Raw genomic sequence first — 21,234 nt, forward strand, 5'->3', positions numbered from 1 at the left:
TAGTAAAATTCAATGGAAGATGCCATGTTTGGAAGGAAACACGAAGAAGTAGGGGGTTGATTAAAGCAGGGATACCAGTAAAGAAAAGGAGATCATGCCTTGTTAAAGGGAGATCATGCCAGTTAAGAAAATGGAGCACATGGCATATAAAAAAGAAGGAGAAGATCCATGCTAAAGAAGACATCCATGGCATAAAAGAGGAAGCCCCACATGATGCATGAAGAAGCTTGGAAATGTTGAAAAGCAATAATCCCACATCGCTTGTGTGAGGGGATTTTTTGATTTTTAAATACAATTGCACACATAACCTTTGTGTCAACAAGAAAGAAGGCTTTTGGAAGCTGTGTGTAGTGCAGAGGCCTCACTAATGATGTCAGCCAGAGGGAATAATGCATAATTTTGAATGAATCCATAGGTACAATGACATGGCACCAAGAATAGAGATCACACGAGATGTTGACACGTGGTGAGATGGGTGGTGGGTGCAAGCTTGAAAGATTGAGCTGCACACCAGTTAAAAAGTGCGAGCATGCGAAAGATTGCACATGGCAGTGGGTATTGCGCATGCTAAGGTGGCACTCCAAAGAAAGTTCAAGCAGGAAGTGCTCCTATCATGACACTCCAACGGACGATGCAATCCTACATTTTGAAGATGGATGCCAGTTAAATAGTGCGAGCTAGCAGGTGGCTAACACATGTCAGCGGGCTGGTGTAGTGATGACATGGCAATAATGAAGTAGAGTGGTGATGTGGCAATCAGATGGGTCAATAATGAACCACCATGTTGCAAGAGGGTGGTCAAACCTAGTTGACCTGAATGGAGGCATAAAGGGAAAAAAGTAAAATGATTTTAAAATAGTTTTTCAAAATTGGTATACGTGTAGGCTTTTAAATTTAGAAAGGCATTTAATCTAAAGTTTGAATTGTAGATTAATTTAAATTTTTGAAAATTTTAAATTTTAAAGTTACAGACCAAGTTTTTATACTAGAGGGGGACATTTTTAAACTAGCTTTCAAGGGTTTTTGGTAGGCTAAATATGTGTTTTTATATATCACTAGAATCGTGGAATTTGTACAGGAATTCATTTGTTTGAGATATAGCCAGAAATGTAAAATTTGGGCCTTCTTAGGAAAATGAATGAAAATTAGAAATGCAGTTATAGGTTTGGTAAAAAATCTTGGTAAAGACCCACTGGATTAATTTTGAGGATATTATACCATTCTGGTATAATTTGGCTCCAATTTTTAGTTAGAAAGCAAAAAATGATCAAGGATTTGATTGATCAGTTACAAAGAGAGATAATAGAGATTCTTTTCATTGCAAAGGAGGGAATTTCAAATGGACAGATGTTAGACAGAGAACAGATCCAAGAATTCCTTCTTTCCTATATGATTCTTTCTCTCTTTCATTGTAGAGGTTCCAATTTTGAGAAAAAATCACTCACTACTGAGACACCATTCTTCAACATTTCTTCTTGTATGAACAAATTTTAAGTTTATATGTAGATAGTTCTTACTTGTTAGGTGATTTGTGATTCATTTCTGTACATCTTTCATGTATTTGGTTTCAAGGAAAACAAATAAAGAGGAGCAAAGGGATTTAAATTCAGTTTGAATCATGTCTCCTGTTTGTGGACCTGTAATATTTTCTAATTTGTGAACTAAGAGCATAAATTAGGTTGCATTTTTTTTGAACTGTATGTGATTGAAGTGTCTTATTGATGGAACAAAGAACCATGTAATTGCTTGATGTTTATCATAGAGTTTTCAAATTTCATGAAAGGATAGTCTAAGTATGAGATTCATTTTGATGCAGATATGTATTCACAAGGTGAAAGATAGATCAGGGATCTTGATGTAGGAATTATGTCAAAGATTTCAATGAGATCTACATTTGTAATTCATTTAATTTCCCAATTAAGAAGGCACTAATCAAAGATAGGATCATTAGGTTTTGTTGCTTATACTTGGGTCTTGCTGATATCAACATCATTTATCAAACATTTTTGCTTTCATGTTGCAAGCTATTCAAAGTTTAACCTGCACTTAGCTTACCAGTTTCATGAGTCATGTTCTTAGCTATTTCATGCTTATGATTTCGTGATTAAGTATAGAAGATTTAGGGGTTTCATCTATTATTCTAGATCGTGATTATGCTCAATGCATTAGTCATATAATTAGATCTTAAGAGGTGTACCCACCTAGGTTTTGTAGAGCTTGAAGTGAAGAAAGAGTGTAGCCTTATGGTTGGCCCAGGTTCTTGGTAAATTGTGTCCATTATTGGAGATAACTGCCCATAGATCAAGTCTTATCATGTATACTTGGTTATTCAAACTTTGTTAAATCAAGAGCCAACAAGACTTATGCACCATATAGTGCTCAGAAGAGGCCCCATGCCACTAGGAAGGAGGATGCCTTAGCTTATTCTTCATTGAAAAGTAATGAGTAGCCAAGTGACCAGTCATATGATACTTCCTATAGTGGAAGGGGATACCTTCATAATCCAGAATTTGAGTCCAAGAGCCTCATGAAGAGGCTAAGAAGATATGCTTAGGGAGGCCCTTTGAGACATCCAACTCAACAAGAATTTGTGTTCATGTTGAATGGAGAATATTAGAAGTAGCTGAGTCCACAAACAAAAAATTTCCAATAGTATTCCACACAGATTCCAAAACAGAGTCAAGGCAGAGATGCATAGGGAGATTTAGAAGCCTAACTAAATAGGAACCTTGTTGAAGGACTCTATCAATAGGTCAAATTCCATATGCCATAATTTGGCTATGAGAGGGAAACAACCTTTCCATGAGAAAGAACCAGACAAAATAGACTCCCTTTTCTCAATAGATGCAAAATTGACAATGAAGAAACCTTTAACAATCGGGAAGATCTAAATGCCGTTGTCCAAGAATGGTTCCCAATGCTCAGAGATCCATGCTTGAAGAACATAAAGTGAGGGCCAAAAACCTCAGAATCAGAAAATAGCAGCTAGGGCAGAGAACTCCTTTACCATAGTAAAAATTTCTTCATCAATGTTTTGGTCTAAAACAACCCAAGCAGGGCTAGAGACACTCACCAGAGAGGCCTCTCAAGAATGAGAAGGCCTAAAAGAGAGACTCGTGGGAGGAGCATCATCATGCAATTTGACCTCAAAAGTGGCCACATCAATGAATGAGGACCAGCCACGCGAACCAATAGATGAGGCCACGCGAACCAATAGATGAGGCCAAAATACCTATAGAGGCACTGGGTGAGGCTGAAGTAGCATTAACACAGACACCAATAGGAGAAACCTTCCCTCCTATGGTACCATCTACTACTATAGACCCCAGAAAAGGGAAATCAATGATGACAAAACCAAGAGTAGAAGTAGGAGCTAGGGATGGATCCACGTGTGCAGGGGATTTCAAAATTCCAAAGGAGCGGCTAGCCATCGTGAAAATTGATGTGATCTAATTCTATTGTTGGATGAATGTCTTTTGTTGTTTTTGATTGACATCCAACTATTACTTTAGAAACTTTAGACAAAAAGTCAAGATTTGAAGAAATCCCTAAAAAGGAAAAAGAAATTGGCTAATCAAGATAAACAATATCATTGTAAAGAAGTTGAAACTAAAGGACTATTTGAAGTGGTTAATCCAAAGGACACAACATCTATAGATCTACTAGAAAATAATTGAATCTTGAATGAACAAGTTAGAGGACTAAAAAGGGAACATGAGATTCAATCAGTAAGGTTATGTGAAGTAATTGAGCAAAAGAAGAAAGTTGAGGAAAACAAAAGGATAATGGAAACTAGACTTGAAGAAAGGATTTGATGTAAAAAATCTCACAAACACTCAACTTGACATGATGAATCAACTGATGCTTCAAAATCAAGAGTGGAATAGGAAGGATGTGGAAATAGAAAATTTAATGTCATAAAAGACTTACTAAAGAATGAACTAAAAATTGAAAAATAACTTGTGGAAAGATTCAACAAGACAAACCAAGCAATAAAATAATTTGAATAACTTATGAGGCCTTCTCATAGCATTACTAGAACAAGACATTCATCAATTGAGCAAGGAAAATCATCTAGGAATGGAGAATTGAGAAATGAAAAGATAAAAGGATAAACTATATGTTATCAATGTGAAAAACTTGGTCATACTGCAAACATTTTCCAAATAAAAAATGGTATGCAAAGTCCTAAACCTAAGTTTACTAGTTATTATTTTTATTGCAAGAAGCAAGGACATGAAATACATGAGTGTAGGTCAAGAATGAAGAATGTATTTAATGCACCTACATTTGAAGGATATTGTTAAAATTGTCAAAAGTATGGAGATAAAGCACAAGAATGCAGATCACAGACAAAACTCTATTGGAATAAAGTAAGGTAGAACCATGCACCTAATAATGTATGTTTCAAATGTCACAAGTTTGGACATTCAAGAAAATACTGTAGAACTCAAGTACCAACAAAAAATCACAACAAAACCAAGGGTAAAGGAAAAGTGGACATTGGTCAAACATGGAAGAAATAGATAGAAGATGGAAGAAATAGAACAAATGGAGTTGAGATCACCCAATCCAATGGAGAAGATGATCATATCATCTCAAACTAAGTAAGAAAGATATGTATGGAACTGTATATCTAATGATACATCTTACATTATTTCCTAACATAAAATGTGCTAAAGTTCATATTTGCATAAGTAAAGATGCATAAGAATATATTTATAAAAGGATCAACTCAAAAGAATCATTTGTATAGTCAGTGCCAAACATTAGTAAAATTATCTGTATTGACTGAGCATCACAATATGGAATGAGTACTTTAGAAGGTAAATTGATGTATAGGCTAAGTTAGGTGGAAGAGATTGAGATATATAGTGAAGACCTAGTTTGAAGGCATAATGTTGATTGAGATAGCTAGCTTCCACCTACTTGAGCACACATCATTAACAGATAACCTAAATCAAGAAAAAGGAAGTATATGTCAAAATTTGAAGGTAATACTTCATACCTTGCATACAAAATTTGAGAGCACAAAGAGAATTAAGTGAAAAAGATATCCTAAGGAGATTTAAGAGAAAATATAAGAAAACGAAGTTGAATGAGTGAAGATCTAAGTTGCACCAAGTGATCTAGAGGAAGAACATCTTCGAACCCTAAAAAAGAGAAAATAGAAGCTTTTTCATCCATAAAAAAGAGTCAAGGAGGAGAGGTTAGTAAGATTCAATTAGTGAGGAGTAACACTTGTCCTCCACGTAAATTTTGTGTTATTCCTAAGATTGCAATGAAAGGTGACTCAATGGATGTTTTATCTTCTACACCACCCAAGATAATAATGATACAAAATGTGCAGAGTTGCTAAATGTGTAATATTGGAGAAGTAGATGATTATGAAATTTAGGAAGCATATGAGAAATTGTGTGATGAAGAAGTTTTGGAGGAACTCAAAATTGTCGAGAGAAAAGCGTTAACACATGCCCTAGAGTTCCCAAGGAATTTCAAGATCAAATGGATCAAGTGTTGATCTAAGATTAGTTTTGACAAGTGAGTATTAACATAGTTAAGCCATTTACTTAGTTCATGCTGAATTAGTAATACATGCTAAGGACAACATGTAAATACTAGACCATGTCAAGTTGCAATGAGTGCCGAGTCACTCATGTGCTAATTCACTCAAGTGCTAAGAAGATAGACCATTTCAAGTGATTTAGGAGCCAAGTAAACAATGGATGCCAAGAAATGTAGGTGCCAAGTCACAATATAAAGATCAGTGCATGCTGAGCATCATAGACTTCATATGTCGAGTGACACAATTTTGACATATTTGTCTACAATGGCACAAAGAACTATGTAAACCATTTTTAGCCGACTTAAGATTATATTTTGATATTTTGAAGATAAGGAAGAATCTCTATTTTGAATTCCTATGCAATTACATGTAGGCAATTAGAAAATGGGAAAGATTAAGCAACAAAATGGATGAATCTTAGTCATAGATTCATACCTATCCCTAAGCCACAAAATTCTTCTTAAGGAGGAAAAAGACCTAAACTCTTTAGAGAATGGAATAGAATGTTTAAGGAATTGAAGGAGCAAATAGGGTAGTTTTCATGTAGACCATTCAAGGTGACTTAGAAGCTATGAAGAAAGAGTGAATTGCAGAATCAGTTAGAGAAGCATAGAGGATAGAGAAAAGGATACAACATTGAGACATCCAATTGTGAAGGATCAACAAGACATTGTTTAGAGGTGATCTATTATTCGGCAAGCAAGTGCCAACTATAGGATCTATGGTAAGACATTTTAATAGGTGATTTTAGTCAAATCTCTTAATAGAGTAGTCCTAACAAGCTGTATGAAATCCTTTAACATGGTGCTTGCTTATTTGTAAGTTGAAGTTCTCTAACAAGGCACACTTCTAACAGGGTGTTAAAATTTTCTAAAAAGGCAAGACCTAATAGTCTTTTTAAGCCTTTAATAGGGTAGACCTTTCATGTGGTAGATCATGTTTCATGGTCAAAACATTATAACCTTCATTAGATACACTTTATTACTATAGTAGTGAAGATTTGTGGGTGTCATCCCCATCGCAATTTTACTTTCTCACTTGGAGGGTTTCTGGGTAATCATATTTGGTCTTATGTGTATAAATTCTTACATGGTTATATGATTTAGATGTATATGCTTTACATTTCATTTTAGTTTACTTATTGAATGCATGTGATGAATGTATGGTGAAATTTTTATGGGTCCAAATTTAAACTATTGATTCACCCCCCTCTCAGAAGTTTACCTTTCCTATTGTAATTCCAACAATTGGTATTAGAGCCTTGTTCTATAAAAGAGAAGCTTTGTAGCTTTAAGGAAAGATCTTGAAATGGAAGTCTACAAGTTGAGAAAGACTATTGAAAACCAAGAGATTGAAATACATCTCATACTACATCAACTGAATGAAGCAAGATAGGAACTAAAGAAATCCTTGAAGAGAAGGAAAGAGATTGATATTGTGGAGAATGACACACTATACAAGGGGATAGATACTACTAAGCTATTTGTAGAAGGAGACTTCAATGAATTTGATGCAACAATTGTAGATCTAATAGAAAAGAATAGATTCCAAGTTGAGGAAATCAAAAATCTCAAGATAGAACAAGAATCACAAGCTATGCTACTATATGATGTGACTAAACAAAAGAAGAAAACTATGGAAGACAAAGCCATGATTAAATAAGACAAAAGAATTTTGGCCAATATATTGGAAGAGAAGTCAACAGAGCTAACCAAGATCTCCAACATGCAATTGGACACTCTAAGTCAAATGATGAATGCCAACTATGAATTGAATGTCAAGGACATTGAGATAACTACATTGAAGTTGTAGAATGAACAATTGTAGAGTGACCTAAAGAGAGAAAATGAATTTTTTAAAAGTTTCAACAAGCCAAATGAAACCATCAAATACTTTGAGCAATTATTGAGATCTCCAAAATCTAAAAATGACACATCAAGATTTGGCTACTCAAGCACTGAAGAAGGAGAATCATCCAAAAATGTAGAAGAAAGGAACACCAAAGCTAAGAACTTCAAACCTACCTGTCATAACTATGGTAAGAAAGGACATACTATTAATGTGTGCAAGAGAAAAACTACAAATGAGAATGTCAAGCCTAAGAAAATGACTCATTGTCATAAATGCAACAAGCAACGTCATCAGGCACATGAATGTAGAACCAGGACCATGCATACACACAGATTTGAAGGATATTGATACAATTGTCAAAATTATGGACATAGATAATTTGAATGGAGATCCAAATCCATGTGGTCATCAAACAAGAAAACAAAGGTAAGAAATAATGGAAACTCTTATAATTGGGATTATAATATAAGATATAGTTGTCATTATTGTCAAGAATATGGACATATTCTTGAGAATTGTATTAGCACACACTTTAGTGGCAATAACGAAAGATAGTTAAGTCAAACTACATGTTTTAGTTGTTTGAAGATTGGTCACATCAGTAAATATTGTCCAACTAAGTCAAAGGCACCTAGTTGTGAATTTGATAAAGGTAAAGGCAAGGTATATGTTGAACAAATCAGAGATGAGATGAACAAGACATGGAAAAGGAATGATGTTTGCAACACATTAAATTGAGAAGGGATCACTTCACCTAATGGATTAGGTGATCACACCTCATCAAACTAGGCAAACAAGAGGTATGCAAGACTGATATTTAAAGGTTATATCATGTATTAGTTCCAAAATGAGATAGTACTAAAAATACTATATTAGCATGAATAAAGATACAAGATATTATTAGAAATTCAAGACAAATCTTTAAGTTTTTCATGTTGTTTTCGAGTATGAAAGGTTTCTTATATGTGCTGAGTGGAATGTTAGAAGATGTTGAGTTGTTAGACTAGGTAGTTGATGCCAAGCTTTTGGTAGCTGTTGAGTGATGAAAATATCAATGAATGCCAAGTGAACTCAAATTTTTTTATTGCCAAGCTTATAGCTATGTAAGCACTTAGCATTAAATGTAAGATTTTCAAAAGGTATATGATTTATTTGAGCTCATTTTTTAGCATTTCAAAATTGAGAAAGAGCGAAAAGAGCTAGAAGCAACCTAGAAATTTGTTAGAAGCGATTACAGAAGATTTGTGTAGTGATTCATTGCCAATTTATCATATTTTCTAAGGTATTTATCAAGAACTAAACTACATAGTTTAAATTTTCATAAAGCCTAGCTTAAAAAATGAAATCAAGTTCAAAAAATGTTGAAGGGAAGGGAGTTTTAAATGTTTAACTAGTTAGTAATGAAGTTAAGTAGCCTGTATTTAAAGCCATTCCTAACTTTGCTTCTAAATGAGACCCTTCTAGGGCATTGTCAATGATCCCACCAAATGTGATAATGGTACAAGATGTGAGGAAATGTTAAATTTCAAGATAGGAAGCATTGGTGAGATGGAAATAAGAGGTGCATACAACAATTGTGTGAAAATGACGTTTTGAAATAATAATTCAAAATTGTTGAGAAAAGGGTTCAACACGAGCCCTATATTTTCCTAATGTATTTAAAATAGAGTGGATACAAATTGTGGTGAGCCAAATTCATGTTGGTTCCTTGTGGCTAGAAGGAGGGCCAATCAAAATAACTAAGAGAATAATTCATAGGGTTACTGGCTACCCAACCCTAGATTGGCCTAAGACACTCATAAGTGATTTAAAAGAAATGATTGAGAATAATATAGGAGCAGTCTAGAATAAGAGAGGTATGACTATAGATATAATCATAGATCCTCTTGTAAAATTTGATATAAGGGTAATATCACACAAATTCTATCAATCTAGTAGATTGAATAGTGTACCTTGCATAATTGTGGATATTGGCTACAAGATTGTTAAGAAAGATCATACATACGATCTAGCAGAACTTCAATTCTAACAACTTATGGAGAACCTTGGAGCAATAAGAAAAACTAAGATTGCACAATGCAAGTTTGGTTCTATACTAGTTTGTATATTCTTTTATGTACATAACACATTTCCCTCATTTGGAATAGTAGGATGGAAGACCAACATATCAGTTGCAATACAAATTGGAGAGTACAATGGTCAACTAGGAGAAAATTTTGAATCCTTAATGACTAGCTACTTTGAAGATTTCAAAAAGTCAATGAAGTAGAGATTCAAAATACCAATTTCCTTAGTTGAGAAACATTATACTAACATATGTTTTCTTGTTGATACTAAAAACACATTTATGGAAGCTGCCACACCTAGGGTAAGATGGTTGAGACCCTTAGGGTATGAGGTCAATGTGGATGAAGCCTCAATAACCATAACAACTCTACTTGTAGAAGAAGCAAAAAAAAAATAAAAAAGTTTTTGGAAACTATGAGATGGTAAAATCTAAAATTACCATGGATTTAAAGACTACCTCTATCATAAAGGAAAAGGAAAAGATAGTAAAGAAGTTGAAAGCAAAATTTGGAGAAGGTGCCAAGGAGGAAGAGGAAGACGAAGAAGAGGATGAAGAGGAAGAACAAACTCAAACCCAAGAATCTCTAGCATTAACATAGGGCATGTGAAAAGATAAGGAAGAGGAGGAGACTGAAGGTGTCGAGGGAGAAGAAGCTAAGGAAGCACCTACTCCTGTCAAGCAAAAGAAAAGAAAAGAAAAGGCACAACCAGTGGAAAGGACAAAGAAACTTGTCAAACAAAGTTAGCCAAAGTCCACTACACCCACAATTGGAGCCAACACACATGCTACAACACAAAAGGCTAAAGAAAAGACAAAGCAAATAGAGCAAGGAGGTTAGGAGTAGAAAAGACAAAGAAGAAAGTATATGGCTCAATCAGATTCTAATGAAGAGAAGACAAAATAAGATGACAATAGCCAATTCAAGTTGGTGAGTCACAATCCTCTCTCAGATCTTAAGAACTTATGTGGAGATGTTAAAATCAATATTGATTTATTAGGATTTAATCATGTTGATTTTGATAAATCGGATAAAGAGGAGATAAACCAAGTGGAAGAGGCATTATATGCCATGATGCCAAAGTTCAAGACAACACACTAGAATTTGTGAACTTAGTACCAAAAAGTCTATATGACATAGTTGAGCAAAAATGGCATTATTGTCTAAATTTGGAAAGACAAATCAAGGAGACAAAACTAGCCCAAGTAATGCCTAAGTTGACTAATGAAAAAAATTCTAAGGTAGTAAAGAAATATGTGGTTAGTTTTACACCTAAATACAGATCCTTTAGCATTCTCCAAAATAATATTGAAGACATTGTTAAGAAATCAACACAAATATGGAAACTCATTTATGGGTTAACCACTACCAAGAAAGGAGAAGCTGACCCTTAAGAGGATAAATATGAGGATACATATGATGAAAAAGATGATGATAAGGAAGATGATGAAAAAGATAACATAGTTGGATGAGAGACAAAAAATCAAGAAGATGACAAGACAACAACTAAGCAACAGCAAGAAGAACAAAGTGTACATGAAACACAATTGCCAACTGTTAGTCCTCCCCATGACACAATCAAAACTATTGAAACTATAACTATCAAAGATGTTTCTAATCCATAACCTAAAAAATTCAATCCTCTTATTGAAAAAGATTTAAAGAAGATCTTAGATCAATCTGCATTGGAAGCCAAACTATGTGGCAATCCAATTTTGGTTAGTGTAGAAGAACTACAAAAGGCAGTAATTGATATCACAAGGGAAAATGTGAATCCACAAGAATCACCTTCCATCACCACCTTAGTTACTAATGTACAACCTTTGATCCAAATGATAGTAGATACATCTAAGGTTGATACAATTAAAAAGGAAACAACATAAGAGAAAGACACCACTATAGGACAACAAAAAGAAATATGAAAGATAGATTCATCTGTACCTACAACACAAGAGAAAGGTACAAGCCAAGTCATAATGATCGACTAAGGAAAGCTTGAAGAGAGAAAACCAAAGGTGAAGGAACAAGTGGCCATCCAAGCACTGGTAGCTTTACCAGCATCTAGCACTCCTTCCACACAAACTCTTTAGAAGCCAAGCACAAATGCTACTCCATTGTAGATCTTAGTGCCAAGCCAAAGCTCGTCAAAGGATAAAAATGTAATACGTTATGGAGATATAAGCCTTGATGAAAAAATTGTTATACCAAAGTATGATTATGATACTATGACATTGGAACAAATAGGCATACTATAATAGGCCTTAGAAAGGAAAAAGCATCAAGAAATGCTTAGGAGAGAACATAGGTAGAAGCAAGCACTTCAAGACATAAAGGACATATTTCTAGATGCATTTAGTCTGCCAACCCCTGAAGAGACCAAGCCACTAATAGAACAATTGATAGATATAGTGGAGAAGGTCAGTAATGAAGACCTTGATACAAATGCAAAACTATTAGAATGGTTAGAAAGAAGTTCCAAAATAGAGCAAATGAGAAAATATCTAGCGATATAACACTTACTCAAGTTGCATTGGCAGCCAAGGTTGAGGATGTGAAGAAGATACTTGAGAATATATTCTCATTGCACAAAAAACTATGCAATCCTACACTCTTTACTCAAGAGACCAGAACTCACATTCTGAGCCTAGAAAGCCAAATATTTGCATCAGGTAAAAGATTACCATCAAATCTAGCTCAGAGTGAGAAGCATTTTAGGACATTGCTTCAAACACAGAGTCAATTAGCCCTTAATAGCAGACAAGGCTAACATTAGAGCCAAACTGACAAACATACATGCTACCCTCACCCCACACATGGAGATATTGCACAAGGAGCTAGGCTATGCTAAAACTCTACTAAAGAAAGAGCCCAATATTACTTTAGATGGTCTAGCACATCTTGCAATCCAAATTAAGTCATTGGATGTTGCATGTGATAACTGGGATGCATCCCTCAAGATAATATCAGATGCTCATAAATCTTTTCTAGACAAACACACACTAAGTGTATAGCCCATTTGACATAAGTGTCAAAAAGGGGGAGAATAAAAGAAAGGGGGAGAAACACAAAATATGGGGGAGATATATCATTGGGGAGACATACATATCTTTGGGGGAGAAAGCAAAAAGGAAGAAACATTAGCTAAGGGAAAGCATATCAGATGAAAGAGTATTAGTGACACAGTGCATTGAAGTCAAAGTGTATCAGCAAAGATACATTTACTCAAAAAGGAGTATAGATTTTGGATACAAAACAAAAATATTAACTTAGGGAGGGTTATCAAATTTTGAGGTATACAAATTAGTTTAACATTTGTAAATTTTGAAGTTTTGTATATAAGTCGAGTGATGGATATGTTATGGTCAAGAGATTAATAATGATAATGTATATTCAATTTTTTTTGACACTCATGTCAAAGGGGGAGATTGTTGATCTCAAATTAGTTTTGACTAGTGAGTGTCAACACACTTAGGCTATTTACTTAGTTCATGTCAAACTGGTAATACATGGAGAGCACAACATGTAAATACTAGACCATGCTGAGTTGCAATGAATGTTGAGTCACTCATGTGCTGAGACACTCATGTGCTAAGTAGATGGACCATGTTGAGTGATTCAGGAGCTGAGTAAATAGTGGATGCTGATAAATGTAGGTGTCGAGTCATAGTATAAAGTTTAGTGCATGCCGAGCATTAGAGACTTGATATGCCAAGTGACATAGTTTTGACATATTTGTCTGTAATGACACAAACAACTATGTAAACTATTTTTGAGATGACTTAGGATTATATTTTGATATTTTGAAGATAAGGATGAATCTCTATTTTGAATTCCCTATGCAATTATATGTAGCCAATCATAAAATGGGAAGGATTAAGTGACAAAATGGATAAATCTCAGCCGTAGATTCATACCTAACCCTAAGCCACTGATGTCTTCTTAAGGAGGACAAAGCCCTAAACTCTTTATGTTAGAGTAAATAATTAATTTACTAATTATTTATTCTATTGCTTAAGGTTACTTAGGTAAATGCATTTTATTTATTAGTTGTAGTCTAGGAATTAGTTATAAGTTGTTGACAATACGGGAGTTTGTTCTCTCCTAAGTCATACTTATCCTCTCACATTGTTCGAGGACTTTCCACCTTATGTGGATGTATGCTTAGTTGTCACACTTATCTCCTAGCATCTTCTAGCTTGTTCTAGAAGATTCTTGGAGCTCTTTATATTTGGGCTCCCTCATTTTATTTTTATCACGTATCACTTCTCATTGTAAATACATATTCTTCTTGTGTTTGCATATGTGGTCTCTCATGTCCGTTTAGGGTTTTTCCCTTACTCCATGCTCTTCTCTCCTTGTCTTCTCTTTGACAGGTTCTCGCATGTAGGTGATCTTGGGTGTCTTCAAAGTTGGCTTTCATCAACTCCAACATGGTATCAGAGATTTGAAGCCGTGATTTGAAGTCGGAAACCCTAGTTTGTTTGTGCATTTTTTCTTCAAATCAGGGGATCAATGATTTTTCAAAGCATTTTCAGCCCAAACAAACACTGCCATTGGATCCAGAAGACACTTTTCAGCTAGGATCCATATAAAATTTGTTGATTTTGGAGACAGAGCTCTGGGAGGCAAAATTTTTTTTCTCGTAGGCCCTTTTGTATGGTTGTACGAATGATTTGTGATTTAAAAAATAAAAAAATAGGGCATAGAGCATGCCACTGGGGCACCGCCCAATGGCCACTGTAGGGCTGCCTGCTCATAACCCTATCTCGGTGGCTCAGGCCTTTTCCTGTGGCATTTTTCGTGAATGGCACCTATTTCTACCGCTTCAATAGCTCCGCCAACTTCTATTTTAACGTCCTCCACTGGCCGTGCTTTAGCAACATCCACCCATGCTTAGGTTCTCTGTCGGTGGCTCTGCTCTCTCCTTCCTCATAGCCTGCACTCCTCCTGTTCACCACCGACCTCTGTTGCTCTACAGACTCAGTGGCCACTCCCACTCCATCAGTGCTTACGTGGAGCATCGTCAACAGATTTTTTGAATAGCTTAGCCTACCAGCTCAGCACTGATAGCGCCAGTTCCACCACCTCAGTAGCCCACTCAGAGCCACTCACCGCATGACATGTGGTATGTCTACCACGTCAGTCACTTGCCACGTGGTCTCTTTTTTGTGTGATAGCTGACGGGCCATAAATTTTAATGTCGTGACTTGTTGATGTTAGCATGATGTCAACACTACATCATCCTTGCTTGTACTCTCCTTCTAGGTCATTTTGGACATACTTGCAATTTTTTGGCCATAACTTGAGCATACAGAGGTATTTTTCTGATTTGAAAGAAGTGCCAGAAAGCTAGTTTTGAGATGGAGACATTGGTGTAGTTTTTAGATTTTGATGCATTTTTGAATCCTATTTTTGTAGTTAAAGTCCAAAGTTCTTTTTTTGACTTTGGCAAGCATATATTTTGCATCCCATGTCAGTTTTTTGAAAACTTTATATGTTTGGAAAGCTGGTTCTATCACCTTTTCAAAAATGTGGTCCTTTTTCTTAGTTTTTGGGCCATGCTCTTTCTATCATAATTTTGGCATTTTTGCTATATGGTGGATATTTTGAGTGTTTTAGGCCCAAGGATTATTTTTCTGGCATGGTTTCCTTTGTTTAGGCTATACTTTGTTTTGTATTAGCTTGTTTGTAGTTTTGATAATTGTAGCTATCATTTTGAAGCACTTTTATGTATCGCACTAAGATAAAGTGCCACTTTTGCATTTTGAGGATCATGAATGTTGTTTTGAGTCAGTTGTACATACACTATTTTTATAAAGCACCATGGGGAGATAGTTGTTTGCTGTTTTAGGCATTCTCCCTTTGTCAAGTGAGTGTCCCTTCCATGACATTAGCCCATGCAGAGTCAGTTTGACCGTGTCTTTATAGGTGTCTGTACCTCTTTTCCTCTCTTGTCATTCTTGGTTCGTCTGCAAGAGACTTCAGCCCACCTTCTTAGTTGCTTGTCATCACACCTTGTCTGCATTAAGGGGAGGTTATGCTGTTGTTCTAATGCATCCGTGGTTCAATGGTTCGATAGTGTGAACTATGTATTCTGTGGTTGGTCCTATGTACAAGGTGATCGCAGTGGTTGGCTACCTATGCATTTCGGTGAGATGGATCATCTACCATATAGACACGCTCGGTTCGTGCCTTCTTCTTCCATGGAGGTTCTTCAGATCAATAGTTTGGCAGATTTGTGGCTCTTCTTGCTTCAAGTGATGCTCTTCATGATCACTCCTTGTTCCTATTTTAGGGGACATTTCTCCTAGTTGGAGACTTCTTCAGTTCTTCACTAGGTTACCTCTTTTTGGGGGAGGGTTTTTCCCACGTGGTTTTCTCTCTTTCCCCATTTTACAGAGGTTGCATTTAGTTGCATTATACTTGGGTACCTAACATGGCCTTGTTGCCAGGACCCATTCATGCATCTTAGTTTTGTGAGCTTAAGGCATTTCCCTAAGTTGCACTTAAGGGGGGGTGTTAGAGTAAATAATTAATTTACTAATTATTTATTCTATTGCTTAAGCTTACTTAGGTAAATGCATTTTATTTATTAGTCATAGTCTAGGAGTTAGTTATAAGTTGTTGACAATATGGGAGTTTTTTCTCTCCTAAGTCATACTTATCCTCTCACATTGTTCGAGGACTTTCCACCTTATGTGGATGTATGCTTAGTTGTCACACTTATCTCCTAGCATCTTCTAGCTTGTTCTAGAAGATTCCTGGAGCTCTTTATATTTGGGCTCCCTCATTGTATTTTCATCACATATCACTTCTCATTGTAAATACATATTCTTCTTGTGTTTGCATATGTGGTATCTCATGTCCATTTAGGGTTTTTCCCTTACTCCATGCTCTTCTCTCCTTGGCTTCTCTTTGACAGGTTCTCACATGTAGGTGATCTTGGGCGTCTTCAAAGTTGGCTTTCTTCAACTCCAACACTTTAGAGAATGGAATAGAATGTTTAAGGAATTGAAGGAGAAAACAAGATAGTTTTCATGCAAAGCATTCAAGGTTACCTAGAAGTTATGAATAAAGAGTGAATTTTAGAATCAGTTACAGAAGAATAGAGGATAGAGAAAAGGATACAACATTGAGACATCTGATCATGAAGGATCAAGAAGACATTGTTTAGATGTGATCTATTATTAGGAAATCAAGTTCCTATTGTAGGATCTATGCTGACATTTTAACAAGTGATTTTAATCAAATATCTTAATAGAGTAGTCCTAATAGGCTGTATGAAATCCTTTAATAGGGTGCTTACCTAGTTGTAAGTTGAAGTCCTCTAACAAGGCACACTTCTAACAAGGTGTCAAAATCCTCTAAAAAGGTGAGACCTAACAACCTTTGTAAGCCTTTAACAAGGTAGACCTTTTATAGGGTAGATCATGTTTCATGGTCAAAAGATTGTAACCTTCATTAGATACACTTTATTACTATCATAGTGAAGATTTGTGGGTGTCATCCCCACCCCAGTTTTACTTTCTCACTTGGAGGGTTTCTAGGCAATCATATCTAGTGTTATGTGTGTGAATGCATACATGGTTATATAATTTATATGTATATGCTTTAAATGTTATTTCAATTTACTTATTGAATGCACATGATGAATGTATGGTGAAAGTTTTATGGGTCCAAGTTTAAACTATTGATTCACCCCCCCTAGAAGTTCACTTTTCCTATTATAATTCCAACATCAAGGTTGTGCTAAGTAGGATCCATGAAATGGAGTTTTGGATACACAATTGACTAGTTGAAATAACCAAGAAAATGATTCACAAGGTTACTAGCTATCCTACACTAGATAACAAGAAGAAAATGATAAGTTTGAGTTATGAGGAAGTTGAAGCAAATACAAGTTCTAAGTGGAATGGACAAGGGTTGTCCATCACAAACATTCTAAATTCATTGATTGAATTTGAAATGAGAGTTATTTGTTACAAATTCTATCAATCTAGCATATTGAAAAGTGTGCCATGTATGGAAAAGGATCAAGAATGGAAGATAATCATGAAGGATCATGAATATGATCTTGTTGAGTTGTAGAAGCTATAATTAGTGAAAAAACCTTACAACCATCAGAAAGAAAAATAATTCAATGTGTAAGTTTAGTTCACTTGTTATGTGTATTTTCTTTTACATCTAGTAGTATTTTCTTGGTATTGGAAACATCATTTAGGAACAAGAAAAGCCAGTAATAATCCAAATTGATGAGCATATAACTCAATTAGGAGAGAATTTTGAGAATATCATGGATACATATTTTTAAGAATTCAGTAGAGAATGAGGATGAGGATGAGGATACTAGAAGATTTGGTGATGAAACATTATAATGATGTATGTTTCTTGGAAGACATAGATAACACATATGTGTAGGTAGTTAAGCTAAGGAAGGCATGGCTAGCTACATTCAATTATGATATTGAAAGTGACACAATTAATGCAAACATTGTTGTATTGCTAAAAGAAGAAATTGACACTAAAGCAAAACCTTTTGAGAAATATAAAGAAGATAAGGCAAGAATCATGATAGATATCAAGATAGCTTCCAAGGAAAAGAAAATGAAAAAAATGATTGAAGACCAAGAGGAAAATATAGGCACCCAAGATAAGAGCAAGGGACCCCTATAGACTACACAAGGTCTTGGAGAAGATGAAGAAAAAAATAGTGGTGATGAGGAAGAGGAAGAAGAAGGAATCAAGGGTATCACATCACCTAGAAGGAAGGTTAAAAGAACTACAAAGAAGCTAGTAGTGACACCCTTATCTCCTCCATCACCTACCATACCAAGGACTAGGGTAGCAACTAGTGCTAAGGAGTCTACAAAAAAGAAAGCAATAGAAACCAAAAATTCTAGTGGGTCAAAACCATAAAGAAGAAGATTGAACAAAAAATATTGATGAGATATGTGCTGACCTAAGAAAATCTTTAGGTTTATCCAATTTTAGATTTGTCAAATATGACATATTGGATAATACTAATAGAAAAAAAGTTGAGGAGACCATGATAGATACGATGAAAAATCATAATTTAGCTCCAAATGAAATAGAGAAGAAGACACCTATAAGTTTATAAAATAGACTTGTTAGAAGTGTTGACATTTTAGTCAAGTTTATTTATTAGTGACACACACACTTAATCAGGCAGCTAATAGCTACTAAGTTTATTGTATAGTTAACATTGTTAATTAAGTAATTTAGGATCTATCAAGTTCTACAATTGCTACCAAATTTCAAGAACAATATTTAGTTTACATTGAGAAGTTAATACCAAGTTGGTGATTATCAGTGTAAACCAAGCTTCATAGTGTTTACCGAGTTTCTTAGTGCAAACTAAGTTCTACTGTACTTACCACGTTTGTAGCTTTAGTGATGTGAATCTAGTGTTAACTAAGATATGCAGTATCAACCAAGTGATTTAGTTTATATGCCAAGTTTTGTAGTGTTCATTGAGTCACCAGTGTAGACTGAGTTCAGACTACTTGGAAGTGATTAGTATGAGCTGAGCTTCTATGTCTACTAAGTGCATGATGATGTAGAGTGTTAACAATGGTTGCCGAGTATCAAAACCTCACTGAGTTTGTCTTTAGAACCCAAGTACCTAAAATTGGGCCCCCTTTGTGTATTTTGGTGAAACTTGTATTTTAGTTGACTTTGCTGAATTGTAAATTATATCAATATATGTAATGTATTGAATCACATCCATAGAGATATCATTGAAGTATAGAAGTGCAAAGTGCAAAGTAAAAGGTTACAATAGTATAAGAAGTAGCAAAGATTTATCTATCATAACAAGGTGATCATTAAACTCAAAGGAATCTCATTTAGAAAATCAAGTTGCAGATTAGAGACCATCCACTTGTTTATCCTAACAAGTGGAACAATTAAATCCTTTCACAAGGTAGACTTAACAGTCTTTTGTAAATCTTTTTACTAGGTGCATACTTCATTATATATTTGTAAATCCTTTTGCAAGGGTGACCTAGTAGTCTTATTTCTCCTAACAGGGTAGATCATCAAAAATGATCATTGTAAGCCATAACAAACCAACTTTATACTATAGTACTAAAGCTTGTGGGTATCATCCCCACCCAAGTTTTACTTTCTATTTGGAAGGTTTCTAGGTCACCACACTATGTGCCAAAGGGTTATGAATGTTTTAATGCTTTCAATTTTTCATGCATGCAAATAGATCATAATACACATGAAGGATTAATTGGTAAATAAAGATTAAGTTTTCTTAGTGACTAATTCACTGCTCTCCTCTCAATAACTTATCTTATCATATATTTCCAACAATTGGTATCAAAGCTTTGTAGTTATTAGAGAAGAAGTTTAATAACTTGAACAAAGATTAGAGGTTATGAAGATATTTAGACTTGATAAGGCTATTGACAATGAAAAACTAGATTTGGAATTGGCTATTGGGCAACTTAAGAAAGAAAAGGAGCAACTCTCTCAATCCTTGAAAAGAAGAAAAGATCTTGTAGTACAGATGAATGACAAACTCTACATTGAAGAAAGAATTGAAGATATCCATTCAGAAAGTAATTTAGATCAAGCTAATGAGGAAATCAAAGAACCATTAGAAAATAATTTTACACTTCAAGAACAAATTAGAAAGCTGAAAAAATAACAAGAAAAAATTCAATTTGTAAGATTGTGTGAAGTCATGGAAGAGAAAAACAAAATAAAAGAAGAGTTAGAAGGAATGAATAATGAAATTTATAATCTATCCCTTCAACATGCTGACTTCATTGATTATCTTACTAATGAAAATGAAGAAATCATGAATCTAAGATCAAAAAATGAAAGATTGCAAAATTATCTAAACACTAAAAAGAAAACCAATGAGAGGATAATGAAATCTCAAGCAGACATGAATCAATTGAATGAGCAAAGCCAATACAGAAAAAGGGCAAAGTAGGAATTGGATATACAGAAGAAGGTGAGTCATCCAAGCAATTAACTCAAAAGAATCAAAGACCTACTTGCAATCATTGTGGTGAGTTAGAGCATGCATCAAACAAATGTTGGAGCAATGGTAAAGCTAAATTCAATGGAAAATGTTGTGATTTCAATAAGCATGGTCATAGAGCTAATGAATGCAAAGAGAAACCTAAATTTGAGGGAAAATGTCACAAATGCAAGAAGCATGGGCACAAATTTTTTGAATGAAAAACTAATATATTGAATCCAACAAAATATATTGTAAAAGCTATGTTTGGTTGGGACTACAACACTTGGTGCAGATGTCATTACTATGGAGAATTTGTACACATTGGAATAAATTGTGTAAAACATCACATGAGGACAATAAACACAACTAGAAGATGTTTCATTTGTATAGAACTTGGTCATCTTGCCAAGAACTATATGAACACTAGAAGAATTGAAGATGAAAATAAAGCCAAGGCTAATAACATCAGCAAGAAAATGAGATAGTAGTGGATTCCAAAATCTTTTGACAATTAAAGTTCAAGAAATGAAGCACATGTCACTCAAGAATTGGGTGACTCAAGCATTTCTACTTGATATCCTACAAGGATAACTAGAACTAAGATTCTAAAGAAGATATCCTACATCAGTTCTAGTTAGCTAAGAAGAAAGATCCATATCAATAGTCAAGATGCAAAGAGATCACTGAGTATCTAAGGAAATTTTGGACCTTGCTAAGCTAGGTCGGGTTGCAAGACTCTGCCGAGCAAG

The sequence above is a fragment of the Cupressus sempervirens genome, chromosome 11, assembly GCF_028749045.1.
Source record: "Cupressus sempervirens isolate cs-2001-9-10 chromosome 11, ASM2874904v1, whole genome shotgun sequence".
NCBI lineage: Eukaryota > Viridiplantae > Streptophyta > Pinopsida > Cupressales > Cupressaceae > Cupressus > Cupressus sempervirens.